The sequence below is a fragment of the Jatropha curcas genome, chromosome 9, assembly GCF_041381405.1.
Source record: "Jatropha curcas cultivar XTBG-Jc1 chromosome 9, XTBG_Jcur_1.0, whole genome shotgun sequence".
In the NCBI taxonomy this organism is placed as follows: Eukaryota; Viridiplantae; Streptophyta; class Magnoliopsida; order Malpighiales; family Euphorbiaceae; genus Jatropha; species Jatropha curcas.
In genome coordinates this window covers 14,704,615-14,715,654 of record NC_143159.1, presented here as the reverse complement: position 1 = coordinate 14,715,654, position 11,040 = coordinate 14,704,615, and the positions used below count along the sequence as shown (strand labels likewise).

The following is an 11,040-nucleotide window of genomic DNA, read 5'->3' as shown; positions in this document are numbered from 1 at the left end:
AGAAGTTTGAACAGAAGAGAAGAAATTCATTTGAAATTCGTTTTTTATGCAATGGAGAAAAGGATTCTCAATTCGTGCAAATAAATAAACAAATTTAAATGATTTAAAGTAAATTTCAATTATGTCCAAATTCTCCTTATTAAGCATTCTTAAAGAAAGAATACTTAATCTTTGTTGGGGTACCCTGCAAAACAAAGCATAGTAAAATAATACCCTGAAGAAGGGCCGGTTAGTTTACACAACAATCGTAGTCCACTTTATGCAAAATGATTGCATAAGTCCCCAGTGAAGTCGCCAAACTGTGAACCCCTCCCCCGAAAATAGGCATATTGTGAATATGACTAAGGGCAGAAATGCACGTGAATGTGTGAGTCGCCACCTTGTTTAATTATTTTAGGGTAAACTAGAAAAAACCCTAAGTTGCTCCATTTTTAATTAACCTAATTACTAGATTAATTATCCCAATGTTTAAGGCATAATCTACGAACCCGAGGTGGATCCCGAGACTATGTCATGCTGATGAACTAACCAATGAATGAATGCTTTGCAGGGTAAATGATGTAATTGGACCAATGAAATGTTTAAGTGATTTCGACTTGCCGCTAGGGGTTAAATCCCAAACGTGCCTACGTACTTCCGTTTGAATGGAAGATCAAAGTTGACGTAGTTCGATAGGCCTCTTTTAAAGGGCTTTGAATGGGTATGCTTAATGCATGAGTGTGTGTATGCTTCGTGCATTTTGTTTAGGCATTTTGCCAAAGTTTGATTGATTTGTTGTTTTAGGCCTTTGTTGCCAAAAAATGTTGATTTAAGGCTTTTAGCCAAAAAGATTGATTTAGGCAATTTGTTGCCAAAAGTTGATGTGATTTAGGCAATTGTCGCCAAAATGATTGATTTAAGGCTTTTAGCCAAAAGATTGATTAATTCAAGGCATTTTGCTAAAAATTGATGTGTAATTTAGGCAATTTGTTGCCAAAATGTGATTGATTAAACTGTAGGCAATTTGTTGCCAAAAAACGTGATTGACTAAGGCTTTTAGCCACAATTATTGATTAATTGGACTTTAGACGAACTTGTTCGAAATAAAGGCGATTATACCATAGTCATTAATTGACTTGATACTTTAACCAATATTATCGGATTTAGGCTTTAACACCACGACTATTAATTAACCGGGCATTTAAGCTTAATCATATTTAATTGAGGCAGTTTATTTTCCAAATTGATGATGTGAATGCATTTATGCAGCAGTTTAATTCAAAATTGGAGTAGAAGAGAAATTATTCAAATTATGCTGAAATTAAACAGGCAGAGTTTCGTTATTACCTGAGTTAATCGACGGCCGCTTCATAGCTTCAGCTTGAAAATTCCAAATTAAGCTCCTCGTTTGGGGAATATTAATTAGAATTAATTCAATTAAGTGACCAAGTATCACAACAGCAGAATAAAAGCCTACACTAAATGCAGAAAAGTAGTAAAAGAACCGCAAGGAACGTAGGGGAGAAGAGAGCGTCCGTCAACACAGACTGAGTCCCCAAAACTGTCGAATCGGGGCTGTATTTATAGGAAAAAACAGGCCGGAGGGCGGTCGCCGCCACTGCCGCCGTGGAGGGCGGCCACTGCCGCCCTGGACGGCGGCCGATGCCGCCGTTGAGGGCGGCCGCCGCCGCCGTGTCCGGCGGGCTTGCTAGTCTGTCGTTCCAAAGGATTTTTCGGGAGTTCCGTACCTCCAAAAAATATTCTGGGACCAGTTCCGCGACCCTCGTAATTTTTCGGACGTTTCAAGTACCATATTGGCATACTTTCGATGAACTTTCCGAATGGCCTCCGGTCCAGCCAGACTTTTTGCAGTCTGGGAAAATAGGCTTTTTGAGCCTCAAAATTTGAGTATTCACAATGGTCCACTACAACGTTTTCTGATTCTTTCTTGTCTTTAATTTCATAATCGAATTGTTGTAGCAGTAGGATCCATCAAATTAATCTCGGCTTTGCATCTTTTTTCTCAATTAAGTACTTGATTGCCGGCTAGTCTTTCTAGAATTTGATAAATAAAAGGTAAGGGAAAATGATCCTTCCGAGTGGCTTTATTTAACTTTCTATAATCGATGCACATTCGTCATCCCATCATATCTCCAATGGCAAGTGTCTTCTTTTTAACTATAGTGATTCCTCCCTTTTTAGGCACTATATGAATTGGACTGACCTATTGACTGTTGGAAATAGGATAAATGATACCTGCGCCTAACAGCTTAGGTATTTTCTTTTTAACTACTTTAAGATTTTGGTTCAGTTTTTTTTATGGCTCAATTGAAGGTTCAAATCCATCTTCAAATAAAATTCTATGCATGCAAAATGATGAACTTATACTTTTTATGTCTTTAATGTTATACCTTAGGATATTCCTATGTTGTTTAAGCAAATGCAACAATTTTTCTACTTGATCAGCATTTAAAGAAGAATTGATTATCATAGGGTAAGTATCGTCAGGATCGAGAAATGCATACCTGAGTTCCTTAGGTAAGGGTTTCAGTTCTACCTTTTGTATGGTCTCTACAATCCGTGGCATGTTTGGATCTCTTGTTGATAAATCTGGTGGAGGGTCTATTTCTATCTGTTTAGGATCTCCCTCATCATCATTGTAAACAGTTGGAATGAACTTGTCGAGGGGATCCTTACAGATTTTCCTGCTAATTATCTCCTTTGAACTTTCATCTATAACGTCAACTGTTAAACATTTTGCATTTTTCGCTGGCTGCTTCATCATATCAAGTAGGTTGACGACTATTTCATCTTCTACTACTTTCAAGGTGAGTTTGCCTTCTTTAACGTCTATAAGAGCTCCAGCAGTTGCTAGGAAAGGTCGGCCTAAAAGGATGGGTGTTTGTGTATCCTTTTCCATCTCAGTACTACAAAATCCACTGGAATATAGAATTTGCCAATTTTGACTAGGACATCTTCTATAATTCCGCTTGGATACTTAGCAGATCAATCGACTAGTTTAGGAACCATGAGATTTCCAAAATGATATTCTGCACATGCATGCCCTGCCTTAGCATAGACTTCAAGTTCTGGTTGTATTGCTCCAACAACACTCACATTTAGCTTATCTAGTTTCCTAGACAAGGCATCGAATTTTGCAGATGGAAATGTGAGTCCGTCAACATTAAGTTTTGCGGCTACCTTCTTTGTTGTTTCTCATTCTTCATTCCATCTGTAACTGCTTGCTGCCATTTCCTCCAATAGGTTGTAAGCTTCATTGACTCTTTTCTTTAGGAAGGATCCTCCGACGGCTGCATCTAGAGTGTTTCTCATTGAAGGCATTACACCATCAAAGAATAGTTGAATTAGGAATGGTCTATCATACCATGCTGCAGGCATTGTCGCTGAAGATCTTTAAATCTTTCCCAAGCTTTATAAAGAGTCTCGTCTTCTTTCATTCGAAATGTGACTATTTCACTTCTCATCTTTGAGGTCTTGCTTGGTGGAAAATATTTTTGTAGGAAAATTCGGCATAACTCCTCACAAGTGGTGAATGAACCAAAGGGCATAGAGTGTAACCAAAGCTTAGCTCTGTCCCTAAAAGAGAAAGGAAATAATTTCATTCGAATGGCATCATCACTGGCTCCATTTACCTTCAATGTGTCGCTAATTTCAATGAATGTTGCTAGATGAACATTTGGGTCTTCGCTTGGCAAACCAGCAAATTGAGATTGTTGCACCATTAAGATTAGTCTTTGTTTACGCTCGAAGTTGTTTACAGAAACAGGTGGTCTAACTACAACAGTTTGGATATCTCCGGGATTTGGAATATTCAAATCCCATAAAGTACTTTCTTCAGCCATGATTTGTTCTGTATCGTCTAACTCTTCTAATTTGGATTCTATTTTCTCTACCTCTTCTGGCTCGGATCGCGACGTTTCAGCACTTCGATGTCTAGTCTGGATAGGACTTTGATTTCTCCTCTGGTGCCTTCTGTTGATTCTTTGTAAAGTACGTGTTGTTCTTTCTATTTCTTGATCTAGAGTCACAACATCAACATTTCTCGATCTGACTATAAAAGGTTAGTGTATATATATATATATATATATATATATATTTTAATATATTGTATATATATTTTTATATTATATATGTATATATATATGTGTCCTTTTCTTTATTATATATATTTTTTATATATTATATATAGGTGTATATAAATGAAAAGAAACTACTGAAATAAAAATAAAAAATAAAAGCAAAAGTAGAAATAAATGATAGATAAATAAAATTGTATGACGCCTTTCATGTTAGTTATCTCCTCTTTCGATGTAGTCAACTATAATAATCGTATGACGCCTTTCATATGTTGTATACGTAATAAGCTTTTCCCCCTTTTAACACTAGCTTTATCCTATTTCTAGGTATAAAACCAATGATCAATATATGTGGTTCAGGTGCTTGAACTTCATCTTTTAATCCTTCGCTCGCTTACCTAATGTCACGTAAAATAAAGGGATCTGGCTTTATTTTATAGCCGTTTGTCTTGCATAAATTGAATCAAAAATCTATATAACATTATATATGATTTAATTTTTAATAAAGTTGCCCAGCATTCTAGAGGTAATAGATATTAATCCATCCCCAAAATGACTGGTTTACTCACTCATTTTAGAGAAAACAATGTAAACAACGAAATAGCAATCCAGACCTTTTATTGAGAGAAAAAGAATGGAGTTACTGAAAGGTTGTCTTCTATAAAAAAAATAAAGAACATAAAGATAACAGATAATAACAGAGGAGAATGATGGATTAGGTATGGCTTCTGTTAAGTCTGAGACTCTGTCACACAACCTTCCTCTCCTGACCTCTAAGATTATGAACAGGAAACTACGCTAAATATTTACAGAGTGATAAACTATATTCTATTTTTTTATTAGCTAATCAGCTAACCATCCTCTTTCTCTGTTGATTTATGCTACTATTTATAGAACTCAAATTCTTGGAGGGTACTCTTCTCTATGCAATTTGGCAAGTGGGGCAAGTCTGTTGAGTCTAAGACTCTGTCACACAGCCTTCCTCTCCTGACCTCTAAGATTATGAACACGAAACTATGCTAAATATTTACAGAGTGATAAACTATATTTTATTTTTTTTCTTAGCTAATCAGCTAACCATCCTCTTTCTCTGCTGATTTACGCTGCTATTTATAGAACTCAAATGCTTGAAGGGTACTCTTCTCTACACAATTTGGCAAGTGGGGCAAGTGGGCTCCTCCAATTAGAATACAGCTAAGCATGAGCTGTCGTTCAATGAATAGGGACTTTTAGCCTTGGAATTGGTGTAAGCGATCGCTTGATTTGTCTTTGGTACATATAAGATCACCTAACACCCATAGGAGACCGCTTGGAGTACTGTTTCGTCAATAGGAGGTCGCCTGGTGCTTATAGGAGATTGCATGGATGGTATCTTGGCCATAGGAGATCGCCTAGAGGGTGAGTAACACGTAGGAGATTGCCTAATGATGGATTTGGCCTTAGGAGATCGCCTAGTGCACTTTGGCGGTCTCCTAGCCTCTCTTCCTATCGCCTAAGTCCATTTTGCCTCTTTTCCATGTCTTAGGCGATAGCCTAAGTCCATTTGTCCTCTTTTACATGTCTTAGGCGATAGCCTAAATTCAAATTCTGTTGGACTTGGGCATTTCTCCTTTTGGGTTTAGTTTATCGGCTTCTTTTCTCTATTGATTAATGTCAATTTGGGCTTGTGAAATGGGCTTTGTGAACCCCTACCCAAAATATCATGCATATGATGCATGTGATTAAGGGCAGAAATGCACGTGAATGTATGAGTCGCCACCTTGTTTAATTATTTTAGGGTAAACTAGGAAAAAACCCTAAGTGACTCCAATTTTTAATTAACCTAATTATCAGATTAATTAACCCAATGTTAAGGCATGGTCTACGAACCTGAGGTGGATCCCGAGACTATGTCATGCTGATGAACTAACCAAAACAATGAATGCTTTGTAGGGTAAATGATGCAATTGGACCAATGAAAGTGTTTATGTGATTTTGACTTGCCGCTCGGGGTTAAATCCCAAACGTGCCTACGTACTTCCGTTTGAATGGAAGATCAAAGTCAACGTAGTTCGATAGGCCTCTTTTAGAGGGCTTTGAATGGAGATGCTTTATGCATGAGTGTGTGTATGCTTTATGCATTTTGTTTAGGCATTCTGCCTGAAAATTGATTTTTAGGCATTTGATGCCAAAAGTGTTGATTTTAATGGCTTTTAGCCAAAAAGATTGATTTAGGCAATTGTTGCCAAAAGTTTGATTGATTTGGGCGTTTGTCGCCAAAATGCTTGATTTTAAGGCTTTTAGCCAAAAGATTGATTAATTCTAAGGCATTTTGCCAAAGCTTCTGATTTAAGCGATTCGTCGCTAAAAAGTGGTTAATCTAATTTATAGGCAATTTATTTGCCAAAAATTGATTGAACCGCGGGCAATTTGTTGCCAAAATGTGGTTGATTTAATTGTAGGCGATTTGTTGCCAAAACGTGATTAATTAAGGCTTTTTAGCCACAATTATTGATTAATTGGACTTAAGCCAGACTGTTCGAAATAAAGGCAATTAACCGTAGTTATTAATTAACTAGGTCTCTTTTAGCCGATATTGTCGGATTTAAGCTTAATACCACGATTATTAATTAACCGGGCATTCAAGCTTAATCATATTTGATTGAGGCAGTTTATTTGCCTAAATGATGACATGAATGCATTTATGCAGTTGTAGAGTTATTAGGAGTAGAAGAGAAATATGCATGAAGTGCTAAAATTAAATGAGCAGAGTTTTGTTTATTTACCTGAGTTAATCGGTGACCGCTTCTTAGCTTCAGCTTGAAAAACTCCGGATTAAGCTCCTCGTTTGGGGAATATTAATTTAGAATTAATTTAATTTAAGTGGCCAATTATTAAAGCAAGAAAGCAATAAAAGCTAAATTAAAAATGCAGAAAAGCAGTAAAAGAAAACACAAGGAGCGTAGGGGAGAAGGAGCGTCCGTCAACACAGACTGAGTCAGTTGAAAGGTCACACCGGGCATGTATTTATAGGCGAAAACGGACTGTTTCGGCGGCCGGGCCGCCGGAGCTCGGCGGTTCTGCTGATTTTTCGTTCCGGAGGCTTTTTCGGGAGTTTCGGACCTCTGAAAAATATTCCGGGACCAGTTCCGCGATCCTCGCGATGCCCCAGACGTTTCAAGTACCATATTGGCATACTTCCAGTAAACTTCCAAAATGGCCTCCGGTCCGGCCGGACCGCTTGCAGTCCAAAAAAAGGCTTTTTCGGGAGTTTCAGACCTCCAAAAATTATTCCGGGACCAGTTCTACGATCCTCGTAATTTTTCGGACGTTTTAAGTACCATATTGGTATACTTTCAGTAAATTTTCAAAATGGCCTCCAGTCCGGCCGGACTGTTTGCAGTCCGAGAAAACTGGCTTTTTGAGCCTTAAAATTTGAGTATTCACAGGCTTGTAATATTAGCTCTCAAATTGGGCTTTTTCAGGTCAATTTGCCAATATTTCTATAGATTTTATGAACAACTCATCTTTTTTAATTTCTGAGGTTCCTCCCTGCATAAAACTGTAATTCTACAAATTTTCTAAGGTAAATGCACAAATATAGCCATTTTATTAGTTAATTTAGGGGGGTTTTTGGTGTAAAAATATATAATTATTTGCATCGTATCAGCAATCAGAATTTCATCTTTTCAAATTGATAAAAATAGAACCAAGGTTGGGATCAATTGTATCTTAATATGTCACCTCCTCAGTGTTTTATAAATGTTTTGTAAGAGTTGCATTCTGTAACACCCGCCGCCTGATCCTGAAAGACCTGACGGTGGATGCCACATTCAGTGCCGGATGTACCGTCTTAACCTACATATAAATCATACAATCATATTATGAATTAGAAGTGACTTAATATTCATAAGTTTAGCATGTAATAATATTTTGTTTTGAAAATGATTTGGGACAGTCCTACAGAAAAACTGCAAGAGTTTCCCCTAAAAATAGAAGTTGCTAAACATATGAATACAAAGCACTCCCAAATCCAAACTCCAAACCCCATCAAACTCCAATAAAAACACAATAGCACTTTTATCATTCATATCCTCAATAACATTTTAATATTCAACAATTAAATACATGCATTTAAACGTATCAACTTCTAATATTCTAACCATTAAATAAGTTCCAAGTTTATCTCCCAATATATACACCAAAATAATTTACAACAAGATGCTTCAGTTATACATTCAATAATACAGTCTCCAAAAATGTAATACTTATACATGCCATAATTTTTAGTTACATAAAATACTAATCAACTACCAAAATATCTCTTCAGCTCTGATGCTACTCTTTAGGTCTTTAAGCAGCAAGCATAATCTCCAACCTGCGGGTGATATAATCAACGCGCTGAGTATAAAACTCAGTGGTGCTCATAAACACAACAAACCAATGTTGTGATGACAACATACTTAAAAATCATTTATATACATAAAATCCTTAAATTTGAACATGCATTACATATGTACACCAACACATCTTGCTTCAGAAACTCATTTGATCTCATAAATAAGCTATGGTAAACTAAGAGTTATTAACATAATGTGATCTCATTTATTTCACTTCCTTAAAAATATTTTACAAGGGCTCACATACACTTAGGAGAAAAAGAAGCAGATAAGTTTTCATAGCTTATTCATAATGGCCTTAGGTCGCCAACCTTTGCATAACATATAGAGCGCGTCCACCCTAACATAAGACACCCACGTGCCTAGCATATGATCATAGCTTCTTATCATAATGGCATCAACTGCCGAGCATGCTCATCATACATAATAAAATCAAATCATGCATTAAATCCACACCAAGTATATTAGAGCCCAAAAACATTTCTCATAAAATTCATTTGCTTTAGTCATTGATAGGTGTTAATTTTATAGTGTTTTTAATATAGTTTTTATTAGATTTTGAGTAAGTTTTTATTACTTTAAATCACTTTTAGTATAAATATGTTCAAAAGCTTCCTTGATCTTTGATCCGCTTGATCTAAGAGAAAATTTCAGGAATTTGGCACAGAAAAGAATTTTATAACACAAGGCACTTAACTTATGGCACGCCCGGGCCGTGCTAAAAGGTACAGCCGTGCTAGAAGCCAAGGAATCCAACAGAGAGACAGAAGAGAGCACGGTCAGGGTGTGTCAAAAGGCACGGCCGTGCTACAAGGATACCAAGGCGTGCCATATAACACGCCCATGGCAGCTTTAGGCAGACTTCCAGAGAAGAGCACGCCCTTCCCGTGCTAAGTGGCACGCCCGTGCCTCGGTGCTTCACTAGCCCGTGCTACCTAGCACGCCCCGTGCTTCACTGGCCAGACTTCCAGACTCAAGCACACCCAGCCCATGCCATTAAGCACGCCCGTGCTGCGCAGGTGAAATCAGCGTAAATTTAATACGCAAATCAAGATTTTCTCACATGGGCCGACTTCAGGGAGATTCAAGGAAGCCATCAACATAGTTGTGATACAGTTTTTATTCTAAACTCTCATCTTGTTTCCTTCTTTTACTATTGTCTTTAATTATGATGGATGATTCAAGAATGAGTGAGTTTAATTTAATTACTATGTCTAGCTAAACTCTTATACTAGGGATTTGATGTAATTTAATTCGATTCCAGCTTATACTATTAGATTTATTTTTCTTTGTTCTTGTTATAACTTATTATTGTGCTTAAGGCCTCCAGGCAGAAAATTTCCCCTGGATTGATTTATTTCAATAATCACATTCGGGAGAAGGGTTATTGATATGAAAAAGGTAATAATTTACTTGAGAATAATAACTTGATGTGGAAACTATATGGTTTGACTCAAGGGGCGTTTTCATAAGTTAATAAATTATTAAGTTGTGAATTCACAAAACAACCATAAAACCTAATGATCTGATTTATGTTTAATTTCACTATTAAGATAGGTAATTAAATTGGATTAGAATAGCTAACAATAAATCGGGAGAGCTTGTTAGTAACCTTAGGGTTGTTTCTCCTACTTGAACAATTAAACTTGATTAATGAACTAATAGAATAAGCTGGATAGAATTAAGTGAAATCAAATTCCCTAGTAGCTTAATCCTCTGATTTCTTTTCACCTGAATTTTGTGTTTGATCTCTTCTATTTTTAATTTAAATTTTATTTTAAAGCGAATTTCTTTTATCGTCGTCTAAATAATAATAGGTTAACAAAATTTTGGTAATTGATAAACAATCCCTGTGGATACGATACTCTCTTACTCTGTATTACTTGTTGCGATTTCGTACACTTGCGAAAATAAGCTGTCAAGTTTTTGGCGCCGTTGCCGGGGATTGGCGTATCAATATCAATACGAATTACCCTGTTATTAATTTAGACACTCTTTCGTGTTTATTTAATTTTCTTTTAAGTACTGTTCCAGGTTGTTTTATGCAAAGGAGATCAAGGAGGACTGAACCTCTAATCTTTGATCCGGAAATTGAACGAACTCTTCGAAGGCTCAACGCTGCAAGAAAACCACAAGAAGTAAAAATCGAACAACAGGCAGACATGGCTGACGAAATCGAAAACGAGAACATAGTTGGACCACCACTTCAGCATCCGGTCCGTACCTTAAGGGACTATACAACACCTAATCTGAATGGGACAACCTCAAGTATTACTAGACCTAGGGTAGAAGCTAATAATTTTGAAATTAAACCCGCAATTATCCAAATGCTTTCTACCTCGATCCAATATGGGGGTTTACCTAGTGAAGATCCTAATGCTCACATCACCAATTTTCTGGAAATTTGTGACACTTTTAAACAAAACGGTGTTTCTGAAGATGCAATCAAATTAAGACTTTTTCCATTCACTCTTAGGGATAAGGCTAGATCATGGTTACAATCGTGTCCCGCTGGAAGTTTTACAACATGGGATGAATTAGCTTAAAAATTCTTAGCTAAATTCTTTCCGTCCTCAAAAACCACC

At 36.8% G+C, this 11,040-nt stretch overlaps 1 non-coding gene across 1 annotated transcript; it reads left to right on the top strand.

Moving 5' to 3' along the window:
* The first annotated feature begins 3,360 nt into the window (after positions 1-3,360).
* LOC119371581 (small nucleolar RNA R71) lies at positions 3,361-3,467 on the top strand. Its single transcript, XR_005179217.1, has one exon. It is a non-coding gene; the product is annotated as a small nucleolar RNA R71 (small nucleolar RNA).
* Positions 3,468-11,040: the final 7,573 nt, after the last annotated feature.